Genomic DNA, 24,509 nt, shown 5'->3' with positions numbered 1-24,509 from the left:
AAAACAAAGAAAGGAAAATTGGGAAAGGAGAAATACCACACACTTCCAAATCAGTGATGAGAGCATTGATCTTCAAGCAATGGATATAATAGTGTATTAAAATGTTCTTCATGACATGAAGAAAATTATTCTCTTATGAAAATGGATGAAAACATAACATGTGAAAGCTATAAACATATAAATGAAATAATGAATATGTAAATAAAATATTTCTCTTTAGCCAGAAATATAATTCCATATATGTCTTCATGGTCTGCAATTTTTTTGCAGAAGCATATTTGAAATGTTAAATGTCAATTTATTGTAAAGATTTTAGGGAGAAGTATTTTAATTAGGATGGTCAGTTAAACATATTATATCATACTTCCCTATTGTCCATATCATCTGGGAAATTGTTGAAATGACATTAGGAGATACATTTCTATGAGTTCATCTATTATTTCCAAGAAAGAATACCAAAAACTCTATTTTAGGAATGTAATGCCCACTAAAAACCCTGAGATATGTTTAAATTAAATAAACAACAAATCACAGCTGTTGATATCAAATGAATTAATTTATTTTCACTTAAACCAACAATGATCAAGTTATTACTATATTATTAAAACAAGATAACATGGTTAATTATCATTTTATAACTTCCTTTTAAAAAGAATCGCATTTCCCCCCCTGGTTGTTTTTTTTTGTTTGGGGATGTCAGTGGGTTTTTTTTAATCATTTTATTAGGGGCTCACACAACTCATATCACAATCCATACATACATTAAGGGTGTAAAGAACATTTATACATTCATTGCTCTCATCATTCTCAAAACATTTACTCTCCACCTAAGCCCCTGGCATCAGCTCCTCATTTTTTCCCCTCTGTCCCCACTCCCCTGCCTCATGAGCCCTTGATAATTTATAAATTATTATTTTGTCATATGTTTTCCTGTTTGATGTCTCCCTTCACCCACTTTTCTGTTGTCCGTCCCCCATGGAAGAGGTCACATGTAGATCCTTCTAATCGATTCCCCCTTTCTAAACCACCCTCCTTCCACCCTCCCAGTATCACCACTCACACCACTGGTTCTAAAGGGATCATCCACTCTGGATTCCCTGTGTTTCCAGTTCCTATCTGTACCAGTGCACATCCTCTGGTCTAGCCATATTTGTAAGATAGAATTGAGATTATGATAGTGGGGGTGGAGTGGGGGGAAGTATTTAGGAACTAGAGGAAAGTTGTATGTTTCATCATTGCTACATCGCACCCTGACTGGCTCGTCTCCTCCCCGAGACCCTTCTGTAAGGGGATGTTCAGTGGCCTACAAATGAGCTTTGGGTCTCCACTCTACACTTCCCACCTCATTCACAATGATATGATTTTTGTTCTGATGATGCCTGATACCTGGTTCCTTCAGCACCTCGTGATCACACAGGCTGGTGTGCTTCTTCTATATGGTCTTTGTTGCTTCTGAGCTAGATGACTACTTGTTTACCTTCAAGCCTTTAAGACCCCAGACACTATATATTTTGATGGCCAGGCACCATCAGCTTTCTTCACCACATTTGCTTATTCACCCATTTGTCTTCAGCGATTGTGTTGGGAAGGTGAGCATCATAGATGCATATGGGAGCTGGAGGCACAGGGAATCCAGGGTGTTTGATACTTTCAGGACCAGGGGTGTGAGGGGCGATACTGGGAGATTAGAGGGTGAGTGGGTTGGAAAGGGGGAACTGATTACAAGGATCCACATGTGACCTCCTCCCTGGGAGACGGACGGCAGAGAAGGAGGGGGGGGAGGAGACTCTGGATAGGGCAAGATATGACAAAATAACAATCTAGAAATTATCAAGGGCTCATGAGGGAGGGGGTAGCGGGGAGGGAGGGATAAAAAAGAGGACCTGATGCAAAGGGCTTAAGTGGAGAGAAAATGCTTTGAAAATGATTAGGGCAAAGAATGTACAGATGTGCTTTACACAATTGATGTATGTATATGTATGGATTGTGATAAGAGTTGTATGAGCCCCTAATAAAATGTTAAAAAAAAGAAAGAAAGTAAAACAATATATACATATAAAAGAATGCCAATTTCATAGAATAAGTACTCTTGCATTGAGGAAGTACTTCAGTGGAGGCCCAAATATCCTTCTGCCACCTTAATACTAAACCTATAAATATATGCACTTAGAGCTATTTCCCCATCCTCATATATAAATATATTTACATGTCTTTATTTAGACCTCTACAAATGCCCTGTAACAACCCAGGGACAAGGGAACAACAAGTGATCCAAATCGGTGGTGAGGAGGGTGTAGGAGGCCTGGTAGGGTGTGATCAAGGGTCATGTAGCAAAGAGGAATTACTAAAACCCAAGTGAAGACTGAGCATGCTAGTGAGACAAGAGGAAAGTCAAAGCAAAAAGAGGACAGAGCTCGGAGGTAAAGGGCATTTATAGAGATCCCCACCCCTGTTTAAATGTTCTTCCTTGAATAACTTTGAGGATATGGGGTTGGATGTCACTTGTTGATAGATTATGGTACTCCCCATTCTCTCCCTGCCTCCCGCACCCTCTTTTTTTTGTATTCTTTTACCACACCTACCTTGTTTCAGAGTTTTTGGCAGATTTTTGTGACTATACTAAAATGTGATTATAAGGAACAATGCAAGGATCAGCGATGTAAATCTACTTGGTTACATATTAATTTTTGCTCCTTTTATCATTTAAGTGACAAAGATAAGATGATGTACATAAAATAGTGGTGTTGACTTGGTTGAATTAAAATATTAATAATAATCCTCAGTTGAATAAATGTCATATTTACAAATATTCAGTCATTTTATAAAGCTCAGAAATAGGATTAAACAGATTTTGTCACTTGGGCTTATACCCATGACCCTGCTTATAGTCATCAAGAAAAAGACTTCCAATAGATGATTTGTGTGACAAATATGAATTACAATAAGAATTTTCAAAAGGTGACTGTTGAAAAGATTTGCTCTGATACATTTGATTGCATAAAGGAGTCTGATAAAATAATTCAAAGCTTGATTCCATTCATGTGCTATTGGAAAGCTATCACATTACACTCAATTTCTAAGGGAAGAATAGGTTAAGGATGACATAAATCATAGAATTAATTTTTGTGAATTTGGTTTTCCTTTCACAGTATAGCACTCAGTAACTCACTGTCTGAGACAATGTCTATGTGGACAAGCTCATTTGTGTGTGTTGGGCTTGACTGGCATGTTGGATCAAGTTGAGATGGGAATGGAGTGGGCTAAGGGGAAGAAACAGGTTATACTATCCATTCAAGTCAATCAAATAACCGGGTTGTTCTTTCAACTGCCTTACCCTGAATTGTAAGTCAGTCAAAATCGTGAGACTAGTTTTTGCATGTATGTGGAGCTTAATGTTCTGAACTCTATTGCCTCATCCTCACAAATCCAGACATAACAAATAATCCCGGCCACAAAATGAAAGTTATACAGAAAGGGTCTTGGGGTGGGATATGAGGGACAACAGCAGACAGAAGTTACTGTTAAATGTATCTCTATATTTTACTGATGTTTCAATTTATTACTTGGCAGTAACTGTAATAATTAATAAAGCATGTTTAGGATGATTCTTTACAGAAGGACTTGTGAATATTTCTTGGTTTGTTAGATTCATATTAGCAATTTTTGGTACTTTTTTGTAGGGTTTATATGGAACATCAAGGACAGTAGATACTGTCATGCACACACATAGACCGAAAGGCTTAAGGTGACCAATCAGGACTAATAATTTCTGATCTCCTGAAGAGACTATTCAGTTAAAATATCTAAGTCCAGCTTTAATTTATCAAGCTAAACAAAGTAGGTGATAGGACATAAACTTAAAAATCCTTGGGTCACTTGTTTAATTTTCATGCCAAATCCATATTTGGCTCTATATGTAATATGTCTGCTAGTTTTCTTTGGAGTCTCTGAGCAGACCAAACAGTAAAGTGCTCAGTCTGCCAAAAGATTTACAGTTTGAACACACCTAGCAGCAGTTCTGAAGACAGGATGGCAATTTGCTTCTGAAAATTCACAGCCTTGTAAACCCTAAGGAGCAGGTCAACCCTGTATAGATGGGGTCACCATAATCAGGATCCACTGGGAATCAACTAACAACAACATATATTAATTTAGAAATCTTTGGTAATTAAATTAGCTATAAAATAATTAACCTGTAAAAAAACTATTTTTACATGAAGAAATGCTTTTCACTTCTAAACCTGTTCACAATGGCTTCTGTATTATATATATATATATATATTTCAAATGATAAATAATGACATGGACACTTCAACCTTTTTCTTTGATGGGGCTGGAGGCTCATTTCCAATCATGTATATTACATAGATGTATGTAGCTTTGAGCTTATTGTAGGTGCATAATCCAGTTTGCTTTTCAGAAACATGCTTAGAGATAAGCACCATAGCCATTATGAAAACTCTTGAACAGATTAATAAACTGAGAACTTAGACGGTTACACGAATGGACCAAGTGGGATTGTTTTCGTTGCTACCTGCCTATCACCAAAACCAGCCTCCAGCTCATGGGCACACCCCTGCATTGAAGAAAATGCTGCTCAGTTCTGTGTCGTCTCCAGCTGTTCTGGATTTGGGGTCCGATCATTGCTACCTACAGGGTTTTGATTGGCTGATTTTCATCTTCATGTTACTAGTTGAGTGGCTCATTTTGAGATGTGTAGTACCCCCATAGTCATTTGGAGATCCACCCACAGTTATCTACTGGGTTCTAATTGGCGATTTTGAGATGTGTGTCCCCAAACATTCTTCCTGGTTCTTCTGTGTTAAACGTGATTGTGTTCAACATCATAGCAACACAAAGACTTCTGATGGCAAATGAATGATGGCTGTGCATGGGGATACATTGGTCAGGAAGTGGACTCAGGTCTCAATATCGAAGGGGAGAATTCAATCACTAAATCAAATAAGTTGGAGTGGCTAGTCAGCACCCTCCTCTGCTCTCCCTGTATGCTTCAAGATATGTTGACCCAGATCAAGTCCATATGACTGTACAGAACTGTTCCATACGGGGTTTCTAAGCTACATTTTTTTTCAGGTGGAGATTGCCAAGTCTTTGTTTCAGAGCATGACTGGTGGACAGAGGCTAATCTGAGATTTGTCATGAACCTGGGGTGTCACTTAAAAGGAGTGGCAGTGAACAGTTAACCCAGTGTGTTAGTCTGGTTAGACTAGACAAACAAATCCATGGACACACGTATGTGTATAAGAAAGAGATTTATACACAAGATCAATTGAACATTGAGAAACATCCCGGCCCAGTCCAGATCAAGCCCACAAATCCGATATTAGTCCATGTGTCCAATAGCAAGCTATAAACTCCTCTTCAGACTCATGAAACACATGCAATGACGCCGAATGTAGAAGATCACAGGCCAGTGGGTAGAAAGTCTTTGGATCAGTGTCACTGGAAAGATCTCAGTGCTGGCAGGAGTCTCTGCATCAGGGTGGGTCCATGTGCTTTGTCAGGTGCTGTGTCTCCCCGGTGTGAGCAGAGAACCTCTCACCTCCAAGGAGGAAGTATGGGATTTCCCAGAACTCTCAGGAGGCTGTGCCCACATAAAAGTCTCACTGGCTATCTCCAGATTGACAGCCCAGACTCCACTCCTACACTCTTACTCCTTAAATTGACACCAGATTAGGTGACCACCACACCCAGTATCTTTTTAACATCCTTCTTCAAGCAAGATAGACTTCTAGAACGCACACCCAACAAAAGGAGAGGACTGTGCTTGCTCCTGAACACAAGTCCAGCGTGGAAAGGGAGGGCAGCAGAGGCGCCAAAAAGTGAGATTTGCAGAAATCTCACGTATGGAAGATGCTGCAAAATTAAAGCAGTTGTAGGGGTGTCTTTTTGTTGGTCTGTCTGTCTACTCCTTCTGAAATTGGGGTACAATTCTGAGATCACCTCTCATGCTCATTACCCTCACTGTGCCCCTATTGGCCAATTCAAAGCATCAGGCTTTCAGCTAGCAACTAAGTGCTTAACCTTTGCTCCACTAAGTTTCTTCGTGCCCTTCCTGATGTTCCCAGATGCCTTCAAGTTCATTTCTACTCCCAGTACAATACCGTGAATCACTGCCAGGGCCCGAGGCAGCCTCACCGCATTTGCAGCCACTCTGCCAGTCCATCTAGTCTGTTTCCTGACTTAAGTCATGAATATTTCAAACCAATATAGGAACCAGGTAGCATGAGATTGTTACTGTTAAACTTTGATATTTTCTAACATTTTATTGAGAATTCCCTCTGGAAGAAAGTTAGATTATTTTGATGACTTATACCCACTTACATAACCATAACCAACTATATGCCTTCTGATTATACCAAGTTGTTTGCAGCTAGTTCATCTCATGGTGAGCAGTGCTTCATCAGCAAAAAAAACCCCCCAAAACCCTAAAACTTTGCTCCATTGAAATTATTCACATCAAGTCTACTTTTAGGTGGCAGCTCTTCTCCAACTGTATTTGAGTGTCTTTCAAGGTAAAGGGCATATCTGACTCTCTGCCAGATAATGTTCCACCACTGCTATTCAGTAGGTTTTCTGTGGCTCATCCCTCAGAAGTGAACCTGTATCCATTCTTTCTAGTCTGTCTTCCTCTGGAAGTTCAGCCAGAGCCTCGTCATGTTGAGCATTTGAAATGCTGGCGAAAAAGCTTCCATCCTCACAGTAACACAAACGTCACCATAATAGGACAAAATTACAGATGAGTGGTAATGGTACTGTTGCAATTAGCAGAGACCTTCGATGACTTGGGTTGAGACAGTGATGGCAACCATGAGCTCACATCTAGGCACAATTGGGAGTAGAGTGCAGTGCCTGGAAGCCTTTCACTCTGGTGCCCAGAGGGTGCATCAATTGTGCATTAGCTTATTTTATTTTAAAATTCTGCAAGCATCTTGAAGTGTGCATCTTGAAACTGGTTTCTTTTTCAGATTGTCTTATAGAAAAAAGTAACTGGAAGATTGACTCCCACATACAATACAGATAAAGAAAAGTTATTTTAAAGCAACGATTATTTTATTTTTAATTGAGAAAAGCTTGAAGAGTTGATAGATAAAGCATGCTGAAGCACAAGTCTTCTTGTTTCCCTATTAATGGAGCTCCTTAAAGGCACCATTGTTTTTCAATGATCTTTTTAATGAAAGTGATTAACTTAGATGATTTAGTTTCTCCACATTTTGACTTACCGTAATATTTCATTTTATACATGCTTTTAAAATATTTTCATAATATGCAATTTCATAATTAGGTATGCGCTGGGGAAAATCCTTAAACAAGGCAGATACAGAGCAGATATAATCATGCTGATTAGAGGGAATGTCAGCAAGCCCAGAGGGCAGAGGTCAAACAGAGGCCTCCAACTCACAGCCATGGGTCCAGTATATTTGATGGAGAACAAAGGAAATTTTCTGAAGGTCATGGTTGGTGGTAGGTCAATTCATCATTGTCAAAAGAAGGACTACAGAAGCAGGGAAGGACCGTGATTGGCATGCCTACATCATTACTTGTTTTAAAAGATTGCAAGATTGTTTCTGGGATTTGGATTGCCTGGTTTTGTAGTGTTTCTTCCACAGTCACAAGAACCCCAACTTTTAACTTAAATTACCTTATATACTCGTGTATAAGCCAAGTTTTTCAGCACAAAATGTGCTGAAAAACTGGGGTTCAGCTTATACACAGGTCAGCGGTACCCCAGCGATGTGTAACTTCTCGCTGTCCCCGCCTCCCTCCCGATGTAACAGGAGGAGCGCCCATTATCTCAGGGGTGATTACCATTTCTCCGCTGTTCGTCCATAGCCCCGCTGACACTGAAAGGCTTTGAATGTTTGTTTACTCACATCTAACCAATCAGAGCCGTCCTATGACATGTATCTTTGAATAAGTCATTTAAAGACCGTGTGCGAAGGATGTGGCATGAATGGGTGTCATCTGGTCAAGCCTGACTAACAACAGGAGGAAATCTCATGAAGCCTGACATAGAGTTAACAGCAAAGTGGGTTCGAGATGCATGGGAAGACATTCCAGAAGACATGGTGCGACGTGCCTTCCAGAAATGTAGTATTAGTCATGCTATGGATGGCAGTGAAGACTGCGCTTTGTATGAAAATGACAGCAGTGATGGTGATGACGGCGATCTCAGTGAGGACAGCATCTATGATGACCTCACACCAGCTGAAGCTCTGCACTGGGATACGGATGATGATGAGGAATCTAGTGTTGAAGGATTTTAGCTCTTTACATTTTAGCTTGGTTGCTGATTGAGCTCAGGGAATAGTACTCTTAAGGTATCATTGTTGATACCTTATTGTTTTTATTGAACCTACTTTCTACTTACTGTGCTGGTTTACTAGTGTTAAATGACTTGTTTCCCTTTTATTTAAAATAAATATTGAAATACATTACCCTACTGATGTCTCAAATTTAGTAATTTTATTTTCATTTGTTTTGATTATTGAAACTCACCAATAGCTTTTGCATTCTCTAGGCTTATACTCAAGTCAATCAGTTTTTCTGCATACTAGTTAACCTACTTTTCAGCACATTGATTCAAAAGGCAAAGTGCCCTTCCCAGCGGCCTTGTCTAAGCATAAGAATGGGCTGTATTTCAGTTTAGCAAACCCTGGGAAGTAGCAATGAACTTTATGTAAAGGCTCAAAATGGATTTAGGACTGCCACTGTAGACCACACCCTTCCATCAACCAATTGCTTTAAAATGCAAGCTTTAATACAGATAATATAAAACAGCCATTTGTATGATTTAACATGTACTTTACTTTAAATTATAAGCTATTTCCTCACTACTCATATACAGACATGCATTTTAGGTAGAACCTTGGGAGACAGAAGCCGGGTTGAAAGAAATTAAAAGAAGACTGGGAAAATATATTTCTTATTTAGTGAGCTCAATAAGACTTTTTTTTTAAGTTCTATAAAGTAAGAGTGTCTGGTTAAAGTACAACACATCTACTTAAAAAAAGAATGCAATCCAACTAAAATCCCCTAATAAGTTACTTTATTCTTAATTAGAAGCTTTAATGTTATGCACACTTCATTGATTGAACTTAAAACCTTACCTCCTATTTACTAAGAGATAAGAGGTGGTGACATCAGGATCCTCATTTCACCTTTCAAATTTTTAGAATACTCCCTTAATCTTTTCTCACTATTTATGGACTCATGGGTAGACTTGCTTCTGTTCCTTTCTGCGTCTAAACCTCTGAACTAATGTCATAGGTCCCTACCCCGTCACCTTCCCAGAGATGTTATTGTTATTTTGTCTAGTCTGACTCAAATACCTATCTCTTTTCTCTTTACTGATTCCTTGCCCTTCTAAATGAACTTTCTCCTATCAAGAAAATTAAAAAATACACTCCTACGAACTTCTCTTTCAATGCGCGTTCTAGCTGAAATGCTCCCAAATCGTTTTAACCCTTTAAAAGCCAGTTCAGAATCTGCTCTTTTTTGTCTTCCCGCTCCCATTGGCCAAGCCCGTTCTCTCAGACGTGTCACATTTCATTATGCAGAATTCATAGTTTGCTAGAAATCCCTCTGTTTTGTCTTCCCTGCCTAATCTCCACATGCCCGTTTCTCAGCTATGATCTAGTCATATGTTGTTTTGTTTGGGTATCATTCATTCAGTTCTGACTCATAAAAATCCCGTAGCCCACCTGTACTACCCTATAAAGTTTCCTGGGCTGCAATCTTTATAGAAAGAAGCACAGAGGGTTAGGGTTAGGGTTAGGGTTAGGGTTAGGGTTAGGGTTCGGGTTCGGGTTAGGGTTAGGGTTAGCGTTAGGGTTAGGGTTAGGGTTAGGGTTAGGGTTAGGGTTAGCGTTAGGGTTAGGGTTAGGGTTCGGGTTCGGGTTAGGGTTAGCGTTAGGGTTAGGGTTAGGGTTAGGGTTAGCGTTAGCATTAGGGTTAGGGTTAGGGTTAGGGTTAGGGAAAAAAAAAAAAAGAAAGAAGCACAGATTTCCAGGTCTTTTTATTACAAAGCCAGAGGGTGGGTTACAAGCACCAAGCTTTCAGTTAGCATCCAATTACTTAACCACTGCACCGCCAGGGTTCCCTAATCTCCTCAAAAAGTGTGGGGGTTGGGTGATTTTATGTGCACTGGACACTCCTAGCTAGGGGTAGAATCAAACTTGTCGATCAAATAGTAGCTTGATGGAACTTCCTTTTTGGGTGTGGCCTTTGCAATAGGAGCAATGGACTCTGGGAACTGCTCTTTCTACTTCTCTGCCTTCCTGCCTGCTGGGACTCTGTCTTCCTGAGGGGTGGCCTCATGTGGGCCACCTGTGACCCTACAGGACAGGGGAGAACTGCCCTGTGGGTTTCCAAGACTCTAACTCTTTATAGGAATAGAAAGCCTCATCTTTCTTTCTCAGCTCCTCTGGTGTTTTTAAACCATTGACCTTGTAGTTAGCAGCTCATGCCGTAATCCACGGTGACAGCAGGGTTCCTTCAGCAGATTTAAAACTAGAAATTACTTATTTTTCTTGTTCTGCCTATTATTCTCCTTCCCACTTTAGAGTGGTATTTTTGATACGGTCAAGAATTCTGTCAAAATGGCATTAAGTGCCCAATATGTTTGTTGAATTGAATTGGCTAAGCATTTCTGAAATTATTTCTGGGTTTATGTCACTTTAAAATGTATAAATTTCCCTTAATTTAAACAATGGCTTTTAAAATTATCATCATTAATTTCATGAGACACATATCCCACACAGCTGCATCCACAACATTCTGTGTAGGGGTGTCAGTTGTGATATAAACAGTTAAACTGCCTTGTCTCTATTTGTATGGAACCATTGAGGCAAAAGAATGTCTACAATAGGTTGGCATTATTTTTACCCATATTCACAGTCAGTTTTGATCTCTGAGCAGCTCAGCTGATTGTGGCCTCATCAATTAATATGTCTGAAAATTCTAAGTCAATAATACCATGAACAGTTCAGCAATACCAATGAGGTGCAGCTTCTGTGCATTACCTTGGGAATGTGGTTTTAATAATGCGAAAAAATATATGGTCTTAAGCAGTCCTGTGGTTTACAAGTGACGAATCTGAAGCAGTTATGTATTGTAAAGGCAACAGGGATACCAGAGCACATTAATAGAACCTGGTGTCAGAAGACCAAGCTGACATCTGAGAGTCTTAGATTTACTGTATTACCGAAGAAGAAGAAGAAGAACTGTCCATTAGTTTGTGCAGAAGGACCTTGCCCATATTAAGTTTTAGAATTCAATGAGGATTTCATCATCTTGTAAGCTAGATGATGTTTTCTGATCGCCATTCAATGTTAACCAGATAGGCATGTGGGATTTTGGATAATATTTAAGAATTAAAGACAAGTCTTCAAAGTTTGTATAGATTTTACATAAATAAGTTTCAAAAGTGTCTTAGGTAAGCAAGTTGTTTATGCCAACTTTTAGAAAAGAAAATGTAAGTAACTAACCCTTATTCTCTTTAAATATCTGTAAGTGCCTCTTTACACGATTTGTACAAAGTGCTCACTGCATTCCTGTGCTTATTTAAAATACAAGGAACTGCGACCTCGAGGCTTTTGCATAGTCCTGGAGAAATTCCTTTTATTGCACAGCCAAATTAGTTCTGAGTCTGACATTTGCTCCTTACAGCCTAACTAGGGAGAGGGCCATTAGCTTGCCTGGGGCTTGGGGACCTTGGGCTTTTGCCTGTGGAAATTAAATATTTAATATTGCTTTGTATGTGGTGGCTTTGAACAGGTCCCAGCTTTCATTCCAGAGTCATGTCAAAATTCAGGGAAGAGCAACAGCTCATCTTGTCTATTGAAATCAAGCCTGACTCGGCCCCCTCCCTTCTCCTACCCCTGCCCCTGGGAGTGTGACATCATTACCATTTCCAGAACCCGAGGGTTGTGGGTCACGTTCAAATGAAGTGAGATTAGGGATGTAGGAGAGAGCAGTCAAATATGTGAGCACTAATCATGCTTGGATGTCTTTTATTACTTTTCAGGCAGTGAAATTCTTTTGGCTTCCACAATTACACTCTAGTAATTTAGTGTGAATGTGGAGTGAGAGGAATACAAGTAGGTGAATCACAGAGACAATCTGCTTTTTAGAGCATGCTTGGAAAGGAAAGATGCATACATTGAGAGGTTATCTGGCATATGAAAGCGACATTTATCCCCCAAGGAGAGGAGGGAACTACTGAAAATAAATAAGACTTTTATTAATATTTTTCAATTAAATGTTGCAATCTCTTTATCCTTTTCCCTTTTGTAATTTCCATGTTGACCTATGTAAGTGCTTTGTCCCTGTAGCTTCCTGTCCTTCTGGGCAAGTCATCAGATGGGATGAGTTTATTGAAAAAGAAACAGAATTAAAACTTCAATGATAAAGGTTCAAAGAGTATCTGTTTAGAGCTTATCTTCCCAGAGTCAGGGCTTTGCAGGTTATGAGTTAGGGACTTTTGGGATTGGTTCCTTGATGCCCAGGTGGGTGATGTCAACACCCAGGGAAGCCGGGGAGTGACTTAAATTCTGGGGGTTTCTGGTGATTGCATCATGTGTCAGCATTGTGTGACTGTTCTTTCCCACTGTATTTACAAAGCAATGCTTTGTTATGATTGAAGTATGAGAACTAGAAAGAAGAACAGCTCGGTGAGGTGAAATGAAAAGGGTATTACTGTACCATCTCTAAAAAAGACTGACTAATGGAAATGCCAGTGACTTTGTACCATATTTGGGTAGATTTTGTACTTCATTATGGTAAATGACACTTAGAATGCTTCATTAAACCCTGCAATCTGCGTGCGAGAAAACACACACATAAAGTCCTGTCTAAGCATGATGGCAGAAGCTACTAAATCTATTTTATTTAACTCTATAAAAAATAGAAGGAAAAAACCCTGATTGTCTGAACTGAATAAAAGTTCCCATGCATCTCTGAAAGTCTTTTAAATGCTGTAGTATGAAAGACCATAGGCTTTATTTTTACTTCAAGGCGCAATAGAAACCTGAATAAACGGCACTCTCGTGTATTTATTTTTAGTGCAATGACCAACATTGCAACTTTACAGCACAGCAAATAATCAATTCAATTATTAATCAAATATACGCGGTGATTTAAGAAGCATTTTAAAGTATTTCTACCATGCTAACTGCTGAAAATAAAATGCCCCCAAAAGCATTCATTTGGATAATTAAACTTATTTATGGTAAAGTAGTCTGATATTAGCATTCTTGACACCACTTGTCCAGCAACACGAATGTCAATGTCAGTATGTCTTTCCATTTAGCCGGTTTAATTAGGAATATGCATGGATTAAGGATGCCTTAATAGCTTCCTATGAAAATTAAAATGAACTGGAATAAAACTTTTTCAGTGAAGAGCATTTGCTAAATATCTAAATGTTTATTTCACATAATACATTTTGCAGGATAAACTATCCTGAGGAGTAAACAACAGGACCAATGTTCCAGGGGACATGGGAGAGGAGGAGGTGGGAGGAAGGGAGGGGGCAACCAACAAACCCAGGTACAAGGGAACGAGGGTTCTAAAATCTAGAAGGAGGGCATAGAATGCCTGGTGTGGTTCACTCAAGTGCGATGTAGCCCAGAGGAGGAACAGAGAGGAAATCAAAAGGAAATAGAGGAAAGAACTAGGAGGCAAAATACATGTATAGAGGTATAAACATAGCCATGTAACATATGTAAATATATAAATATATATAACGGTAGGGTAGCAAACAGACATCGGGTCTCCACTCAAGTCCTCCCTCAACGCAGGAACACTTTGTTCTCTGATTCTCACCTTCCTGGCATTCTCTGATTCTCACCTTCCTGACATGAGAGCTGAAGTCAAAATGGGTGTTTAAGCTAATGTGGTTAAGAAAGCTGATGGTGCCCGGCTATTACAAGACATAGTGTCTGAGGTCTTAAAGGCTTGAAGTCAAACATGTGATCATCTAACAGGGAAGACACAGAGCCCACATGGAAGAAGCACACCAGCCTGTGTGATCACAAGTTATCAATAGGATTAGGTATCAGGCATCCTAGACCCAAAACAAGCAATAATAACACTGCAAATGAGGGACGTCAGAATGAAGACCCAAAGTCCATCTGTAGACAATTGGACATCCACTCACAGAAGGGTAACAAGGAAGGGACAAGCCCACCAGGGTGAAGTATATCACTGACAAAACACACAACATTTTTGTAGTATTTTAATGCTTTTTCTCCCTCACAATCATGACCCCAGTTCTATCTTACAAATCTGGCCAGATCAGAGCATGTACACCAGTACAGATAAGAGCTTTTGACACGCACAATCCAGAACAAATAAGCCACTCAGGACCAATAATGAGTGCAGTGATACCAGGAGGGTAGGGGGGAAGGTGGGCGGTAAAGGGGGATAAAGGGTAACCGATTGCAATGATCGATGTACAGCCCCCATCCCAGGGGGACGAACAACAGAAACGTGGGTGAAGGGAATCAGCAAATGGTATAAAATATTAAAATAAAAATAATTTCTAAATTATCAAGGGTTCACAATAGTGGGGGAGTGGAGAGGAAGGGGTAAGAAGAGGAGCTGATACCAAGGGCTTAAGTAGAAACAAAATGTGTTGTAAGTGATGATGGCAACATATGTACAAATGTGCTTGATACAATTGATGTTTGGATTGTTATAAGAGCTGTAAGAGTCCCCAATAGAATGATTTATTAAAAAACAAATAAATAAAAATAAAAGTATACCTTTCATTGTGTATTCTAATGGGGAAAGGCTGTATTTCCGTTAGTAAAGCTATTTTGCATTATTTCCGCGCTATCATATTTTTCTCTTTTTTTCCCAAAGATAACTCATACACTTTTGAAACTCTTCGGTTGACAGTGTAAATTGATTGCCACAAGGCTTTTTCTGCCAGGGTGTATTCAAACCCCACTTAAGTATAATGCATCTCTATCACAGGGACAAAAATGATGTCTTTTCCACTTGTACCTGCAGGTAGAGGAGGTTGATAACTGGAGAAGTCCTCTTTCTTGTTGTTAGGTGCCGTGAGTTGACTCTGACTCTTAGCATGCCTGTGTCCAACAGAACAAACTAGCGACCTGCTCTAGCAGCGCAGCAAGGCTGCAAACACCAGTGTATAGCACACTGATGGAGTACACGTGAAGCTGCAAACGCACAGCCGTTTGATCAAAACTATATTTGCATACAGATTTTAGGAAATGTTTTTATTTTGAGTGAAAGCGTGCTTCTTTCATTTATTGATTCTCAATAGAATTAGGCAATGGAAGCCAAATAGAAATGCTTAGGGAAACTGCAGACAGCAAGTTTACAATTCAGCCCAAGCTGAAGAGAAAGTAAAGCAAGAAATAAACACAATCACCAAGGAACAGCAATAACTGTTCATGCTAGCTTCACATTTATTCCCAAGTTCTCTTTGACTTACTGTCTAGAATTTTAGCTGGCATTAAAGGACCATTGACACTTGAGGCAAATCAAAGAAAACCAGTTTGTACACTCTATGCAAGCATCTCTTGAGAAACGTTTTCCAAAGTGAGGAAATGAAGTGTTACTTGTTTTAATAGGGAAATAATTTTATTTGGACAAACTGATCATTTGCAACTCGACTGACGTTTTATAGAGAGATGTAGTCATCAGACTTATCACTGGCTGGAAAAGATAGCAGTGGGGAAAACTTAAAAGCTGGTGGGGGAAAATTATGTAAGTAGTTCTCCATGATTTTAAAAGGGGCTTTCGTGGCCTGGTGGTTAGTGGTCCCCTGCTAATGGAAAGAGTAGTGGTTTGAATCCATCAGCCGCTCTGTGGGAGACAGATGAGGCAGTCTGCTTCCGTACAGATACGACAGCAGCCTTGAAATCCCAGAGGACCGTTGTCGTCTGCTTTGTAAGTTGCTGTGCTGGCATCTACCGGACAGCAATTGTTGGATTATGAATTTACAGATCTGACTTGTATGATAGACCTGACAGATAAACTATGTAACAGTTTGCAGCCTGGTGAAAATTGAAACAGTTGTGGGAATTATAGGTTTGTTGGGTGTGTGCTTTTGTTTTGTCAAGGTCAAGGCATTCGTGTCCTGGGGACGCTGTAGCAAAACACCACAACCTTGTTAGAACGGAAATCATTGTCTTATAATTATGAGTTCAGCACTTTATCAAGTGAAGCTCTCCCTTTCAACTGGGAGGGAATCCTCTTTCATTTCTTGCAGCTTTTGAGAGCCGGGGGCATTTCTGGGCTTGCCTTGGATGGCCATCATCCGTGTGTGTTTATTGTCTGTGTCCGCTCGCTTCTTTCACATGGAGCACTCAGATTGCATTAGGATCCACTCTACGCCAAGATGTCCATTTCATTGGCAACATCTCCAAGCACTGTTTTTAAACAGGGTCATGGCCATGGAAGCACAGGGGATGAATTCCAGTCCTTATGGCTGTGGTTGAGTGCCGTGGAGGACATTCCCCAAACCAAGGCAAGGCAAGCATAGTAAGAGATGCCTCAGACACTGTTGAGGAAAGACCTGTTCCTGGAGAAGGACATCACGCTGGGCCGTGAAAAAGAGGACTTCCTTCCAGAAGCTGAATTGACGGACTGCTGTAACAGGGGATCAAGCATGGGAACAATGGTGGGTAGTGTCTCCTTCTGTGGTGCACTGGGTTGCCGTGAGTTGGACTGGATTTGGTGGCACCTAACAGCAACGGTGGAGGCGATGTGGATCAGAATGACCCAGGAGACAGAGTATAACTTCTCTACAGAATTCTGTAAGCTTTAATGTTTATGGAAACACACAACCACATCTTCCCTTTATGGAGCTGGCTGGGGGTTTCAAACTGACAACCTGGCAATCATCAGCCTAGTTTATAGCTCTTTTAATCCTTGGTAGTTACTAATAATCTAGAAATGAGGGTGGTGATTGTTGCATGTACATGATGAATGTAACCCAAACCACCATATTGTCTATGTTAAATATCCCGGATGATATGTGCTTCGTTTAATATAATTATCACAATGAAAATTAAAAAGTCACAATGGAATAATAATCTCAATTTTAGATTTCAAATTTTGATTCAAACCACAAGTCATCAAGCTCATAAAACAAAGGCAAATAATGAAACAAGGAAACGTTTTATTGTTATTTAATTGAAATGCAATTTGTTCTACTTAATGGTAACCGTATTTTCAATAAGATTTCACATGTTATGTGACTTCCTATAGTTCAAGTATCTGGCAAAAATGGTATTGGTCAGTAAAAGCAATATGCACTATTCATTTCACTTTCATAAGGACAGGTGTGAAGTATTACGTACACCAATCAAGAGGAGGCAATTGGGGTGTAGACAAATTAAGCCAGGTGGCAGGTTCAAAGAGGAAATAAATAGTAGCTTAGCGGAGTATAAAACCATCTCTCTTTCGACTTGGAATTCAGGCTTTCAGTCCCTGCAGCACCATCAGTCAATATCAGGAAGCAAACACGTATCAAGAAGAGATCATCTATTTGTATACATTTTCCCTCTATGTGGAAGGAATCTAAAATGCCAACTCAAAAAAATTGCAAGTTAGAAGCTTTGGCTATTTTTGTGATGGTTGAAGTCTTCATTTTATTGCTTTCTGAAGATTGACAATAAACGCTGTACTCTCATCCAACCCATGTTTGTGAAATCCTCTGTGGACAGGTCATTAGCATGTAGAAGACAGAACACTCTTCCTCTTAGAAATTCACTCTGAGTTCCTTTCAACTGTATACAACTAAGACAGTACTCAGATACCTGGTGAAATGTCTTCTGCCTTACACATTGAAGTTGACAGGACTTTCAGGGTTTACGCATGTACACATTTCAAGCAAGGATTTTTTGTGTTAAAGAGAAAAAAATATTGCCTAAGAATAAAAAATGCAGAACTCCCAAACAAAAACATGTTATTTGGCTGAAACGAGAATAGAATCCATCTCTGTTGGGATTCCTTCACTTGACTCTTGGCTTTCCAGTTTTAAAAAAACAAAACAGTGACAACAAAAATGACTTCTTGTGTGATTTTTCTACTTGAACATCTTCAACTCCAAAGAGAAGATAATGATACAGCTAAACTAATTTTAACCAAGTCTAAGGTAGGGGACTCTTGAGACCCTATAGGACTGGGCAGAATTGTTCCTTAGCGTTTCAGGCGTTATACATCCCTTCAGGAACACATTGTCATATCTTTCCCCCGGAGAATAGCTGATGGATTTTAACCACTATCCTTTGGATTAGCTGCCTGATTCTTAACCCTTTGGCCCACCATGAATTTTGAGTCAGAATCGTCTTGAAGAAAGCAGAGAGGACTCACACCAGAGGTCTTTGGGTGTGAATTCTCAAATTTTCACTCCATCGCGTTAATTCAGACTCGTGGCTTAAGTTAGAGGACGTTCTCAAGAGCTGACGCAAACACTCCGGTGACGTTGTTGTTATCCAAACTGTATTATGTTTGCCGAATAATGAAATCATTTCTCCAGTGTGTAGGGATGTCCTTTGTATCCAGCTTTGCTATAGATATGACATCACATCAACGGTGATCCTTCTTATTTACAGGATGGTGGTATACTTGGCCAGTTCAGTGCACTTCCTTACAATAGTTTCCTGGTTGAATTTCAAGAGAAAATGGAACCATGTGGCAGGAAAAACAGAACACACACAGCAGAACATTATTCAGACAGGAAATGGCTAAGTGAGAGAGGAAACCATTTGACCAGTAAAGGGAGAAAGGGACGGGGGAAGAACAAGAGGTGTGCACATTGAATAAGTGCTCCAACTTGTTCTGTTCAATTCTCTGTTCTCGACCAGGGCATTGTCGCAATCAACCTCTTTCTATAGTTGCAACAAGGTACCTCCCATCTTTTTAACCTTTTTCTAAGCTCATGCCTTTTACTAGAAATAATAACTTGCAAAATTCCTTCCAGATATCCCTGACCCTATTGCAAAATATATTTTCTTCTTATAAGAGGAAGATAATTGATGAAGATAGATGTAGATAAAATAAGCAACATCTGATCCCCTTGAATCATCATCATTCAGAGTATGGTTGCTAACTGTACCCTTATACTAATTAATACCTGCATACTTCTTACGTCTTAAGAGTATCCGTCTGAACACCCTACTCCATGAGGGGAGGCCATTGCTCCTGCTCTGATCATTGGAGCTGGGGATGGATGACACTGAAGTTGGCACACAACAGAACATCCTCTGGGTAAACTCACCACCCTTGGGTCAATTCCCACACAGAGCATCGCGTAGACACAGGGTAGAGCTGTACCTCTGGGTTTCGGAGACTGTAACTCCTCACAGGAGTAAAAAGCCTCATCCTTCTCCCAGGAAGCTGCTAGCGGTTTCAAACTGTTGACCCTGTGGTTAACAGCCTGATGTACAACCACTACGTCACAAGGGCTCATTTGGGTAAGGTGGAGTGAATATGTGTCCTGACTCTGCTACTCTCATCTCCTTCAGATTCCTTGTTAATGTGCTGGTACTTCATGAAACTGTACATTAAGGAAGCTATATGATATGACATATAATATATGTTTTATGATATGATATGTACTAGGTAATATGTAATCATTTGAAAGGTAGAAGCTACATGTCATTTAGGGTTCATTTCTAAAACAGACAAACAAAACAAACTTTAATATAACAAGTTGGTTATTGAATAAGGAAGACTGAATAAGAATCGATGCTTTTGAATTGTGGGGCTGGAGCAGAATATTGAAACGACCATGGACCGCTAAAAGGACAAACAAATCTGTCTTAAAACAAATACAGCCAGTGTCCTTGTTAGAGACTAGGATGGCAAGACTTCATCTTACATATTTTGGACAAGTTGTCAGGAGACACCAGTCCCTGGAGCTAGACATCATGCTTAGTCAAGTGGAGGGGCAGCACAGGTACAGCTGGCTTTCTAGGAGACAGGTTGACACTGGCCGTGACAGAGGGTTCTGGCATACAAAAACAATTGTGAGGCTAGGGAGGAACTGGGAAGTGCTTCATTTGGTTGTGCATGGGGTGGCTCTGGGTCAGAACCGACTCAATTGCACCCATCAATAGTATACCATGGAGGTTCCCCGAGAGGAGATTAATTAAAAAGGCAGAGTAAATAAGTAATAAAATAAGCAGGAAACATAATAGATGGGAATGAGGAGTAAGAACTTCAACTAGTGTGGATGATATGTGTGTGTGTCATTGTCATATGTGTATATGTCATATGTGTATATGTGTATATGTCATTGTCATATGTGTATATGTCATTGCTTACTAAAACTAAACTCACTGCCGTCCATCAAGGCAGACATATCGTGAGCCCTCTGTGGGTTTCTGAGACTGTAACCATTTACGGGAGTAGTAAATCCCGTCCTTCTGCCACCGAGCTACTGGTAGATTTGAACTGCATACCATGCAGGACACAACCCAATGTGTAACCTCTTCACTACAGATCGTTACTTGTGGGTGGATGAAGTATAAAGTGAGACTTGAAGATACATGGGGCTTCAAAAGTCTATTGTAAAAGTCCACTAGCTTCCAAATCCATCTTTCATTAATTTTTTGAAAATATGTATCACACCACAGCCTTCAAGGCTAACTCAACTCGTCGTGGCCCTCTAGGGTAGAACTAGGGTTTCTGAGACAAAATCTTTTATAGGAGCGAGCTACATATATATGTAAATCCTATGCATATTTCTTTCATGAACACATGAATACCCTAGTCCTGTGTTCTTTTGAAGACACAAACATGTGTGTGTTTCCTGGTATTCATGAAGATATTTTTTTAATAATTTCCACTTGTGAACAAATGAATAGACACTTTGTGCTAAAAATTTTAATTCACCATTCTTTGGTATAATACTTAGTTGATGCTAAAATATATTGTATTTTGTTTTGATTTGAAATGATGAGGATGATGGAAAAACATCAAATCAACCAAGTTTTGTGCATGTTGCATTTTAACAAGTTGGCTGTCTCATTGGAATGCACTGCCTTCTTGCTCCACATTTATTTTTGGAATTTAATAAGGCGCCTGTCATATCTGCCTCAAGGCTAAAAAACATCATGGGGTAGAAATCCAAAGTACTGTCATGTTTGAGTGACATGGAGCCTATTTTATTTTATTTCCTTTTTATGGGGTGGGGTGGGGGTGACTGAAATTAGCGGCCCTCACTTCTGGAAAGGCATCTTTCTGCCATCTGTTCTAAAGGCCCTGCGCTGGTTAACTGGTAATGACATTGCCCAGTGACATTTGTGAGGTGGATGTGACTCAAGAAACCAGTAGTGGATTTTCATTAAAAAATTAATTCTGTGCATTTTACTGCAAAGCTCATTCGCATGATGGATTCTGGTACAGTGCCACATAGCTCCAGAAGTGGGTCTCATTACCTGAGAAACGTGGGAAGGTAATAACTTCTTTATTTCTTCTTTGTGCTCCCAGAGCACATAATTAACATACTGCCTCATTTAGCCCAACTCTCCCTAGGATGAGTGCCTTGCGAATACAATGGAGACTTCTAGAAACTGTAGCAAACAAGTGTGGTTCATGAATCTCATCAAGGGTGAGGGGAAGACTGCCGTTGTAGGCTCCCTTCTTTTAAACTGATAGGTAGGACAATTGTTTTTATAATGGAATTGCTTTATGAGTGATCCTATTTAGATGAAACTACAATAATCTAATAAAGAGTTTAATGTAAGGCTAGTGCAGGCTGTTGTGAAGTTATTTGTCAAATTAGAAATCATAGTTTCCTCTAAGACCTTTCTGAAGCATCACAATATATTGTGCAATAGCTACTGGGTGTGTTTTAAAATAATTTTGATGAGCATTGCAACTGTTTTAATTAAATCAGAATCATGACACTTCTCTGTCGTTACTCTCTTGAGGTAAGTTATTTATGTGTCATGAACTTAAAACATGCACAACATAAATATTTTGTGAAATGACCTGTACTGTGAGCAAAGTCAATAGTTTATAGTGAGAAAGTTCTTCCTAACACCATTATTTGGAATTTCTGGCCTCTTGGGTAAAGGGGAAAGGAGTTGTTGTTGTTGTTGTTGTTGTCCTCCATCGGTTCCTACTCAGAGCAGCCCCTTGTACAACAGAACAAAGAGCAGCCGGGTCCCGCCCCCTCCTCACCATTGTTCTCATGTTTCAGCCCCTGTGTCTGCTTATCTGTCAAGTGCCTTCCTCTTTTCCACTGCCCCCACTAGCCCCCACTGCCCCCACTACCCCCAACTGCTCCCCACTACCCCCCACTGCCTCTCCACTGCCCCGCCCCCACTGCCGCTCCATAGTCTTCTTGAGGGACTGCTCTCTCCCGACAATATATCCAAAGGATGCAAGTCCAAACCTCGCCATCCGTGCCTCTTAGGGACACTGTGGCTGTACCTCTTTCGAGGAAGATCTGTGTGTTCTTTGGCAGTTTATGCCACTTTCCATATTCTTCGCCAATACCATACATAGTTCAAACACACCATTTTTTATTCAGGCTTCCTTATTCAGTGCCCACATTTCCCAGGCCTATGAGGTCATTGAAAATACCATGGCTTGGTTCAGGCACACCTTAGTTCTCAAGGCAACGTCCTTGCTTTGCCACGTGTTGAAATCTTGTGCAGCGGTTTTACCCAATGCAGTGAGTTGTTGAGCTTTCAACTGCTGCTTCCAAGATCACTGCTTTTAGATCCAAACAAGAGGAAATAAGCTCCGGTGGCATAAGGGTTTTCTATCAGCAGTTCGAAACTACCAGCCGCCCCTCCGGAGAATGGTGAGACTTTCTACTCCTGTACAGAGCTGGAGTCTCAGAAACTCACTGGGGCAGTTCTACCCATTCCTATAGGGTCATCAGTAGTCAGAATTGACCCAAAGGCAGTGAATTTGGAAAAGGAATAGTGACTCGAAGCTATTTTCAGCGAGTGTGAGTCTGCCTAGTTTGATCAAAGAGGATACGCGAGCTTTGCTGTAAGTCCCACAAGATCTCTGAGACTCTCCGAGGAGGGAGGATTGAGAAGTGACATGCTCTTCGAGCTACTAGTACACAGGTACACATGTACGTGTGAGTTGAGAGGGTAGGATCACTGCAGAGCTATTGAGGACAGTTTAATCCTGAGATGGGATGGCTACACCCACCCCAGCCCTAGCAAGGGTTGGAGAAATCTTCGGTTGTTCCAAAGAGGATTCAGTGGTAAGGACCGGTTGAAACCAATAGATCCTGAGTCGCCATTTCATAAATGTGAACATCGAGATGGCAAAATGTGAGGCAAGCATCATGCTACGGGTGTTCCGTCCTCCAGTGTTCTCCAGGAGACAGAGCTCCTTGGAAGGCTGCCCTTAGATGCATGCACAAGACTGGTTAGATGCCCCAGAATCTTCTGAAAGTGATCAAGCAGGCAATGCTCTACTTTTTTTGTAGGCAATGAACTTGATTTAAACAAATGACAATCTTTGGTCATAGTAACTCTCTATTGTAACTGAACTGGATCTCATTTTACAAAAGCTAGGCTTGCTGCGGTCTGGGAAAGGAGGCATCTGGTTTTCAGTCAAAGAGGCAACGAGTTTTGACTGTTTGAGTTAAGTGTTTATATGACTTTTCAAATATATGGTTCTTAAAATTGGCAACTTGTGATGACAGCGAGGGGATTGGGTAGAGTGCTGTACAATTAGGAAAATATTTAAAGACCAAAATCTCCTGAAGGAAAAAAATTGGGCGTAGGGTTTCAAGAAATATTTCACTTTTAGTAAATTAATACCTGCATTATTTTAGTAGTTATCTGCTAAGATATGAATCATTTAAAGCAAAGTGAACTCTTTAGTTCATATTTTGAATTAAGGATTTCATGTTTAGAACTGCTTTATTTAACTTAAAATATTACCGATGATTCTGCTGTGGAATTGTGTAACGCTATTCCCATGAGTTGCTGGGAATAGCTCCTAGCGCTAGTCTCGTCATTATTCCTGGAGGTGGCAAGAGTAGGTTGTCATGGAGCTAAGGCACGAAGTCAGGACTCAGCAGAGCAGTTCTGTTTTAGGTGATAGTATACTACCTCTCTTTTGGAAAACTTAAGAATGAGGTTGTTCTGCAGGATCCTCTTTCTGAGTGGATAAGACATACACTCTATGCAATGGGCCTAAGAAAACTGTTGCTAACTATATGAATAATTCCACATTCGTATCTAAATGTGAGGCCAGTTGCCAGACATCAGTTATTTTCTCACAAATATTGCTGCTTTCTGAAATAGCAGCAATTCTAGTACGTCTATAAAATCCCCATTTGTACCGGGAATTCTGAGTATTAGAACCGTCTTCCTCTGCGGACTGGCATGGTCTAATCAAAATGTACACATGCTATCTGTTCTCTCCCTCCATTTGGGTTTCAGTTTTCTTGTCATCTCAAAGCATCAGACTCATAAAAAAATAATGAATCCCTCAATCTTATTTCTCAGTCCTTTGATGCC

This window comes from Tenrec ecaudatus, chromosome 2, assembly GCF_050624435.1.
Source record: "Tenrec ecaudatus isolate mTenEca1 chromosome 2, mTenEca1.hap1, whole genome shotgun sequence".
NCBI classification, from domain to species: domain Eukaryota; kingdom Metazoa; phylum Chordata; class Mammalia; order Afrosoricida; family Tenrecidae; genus Tenrec; species Tenrec ecaudatus.
This window is presented reverse-complemented; position numbering follows the sequence as displayed.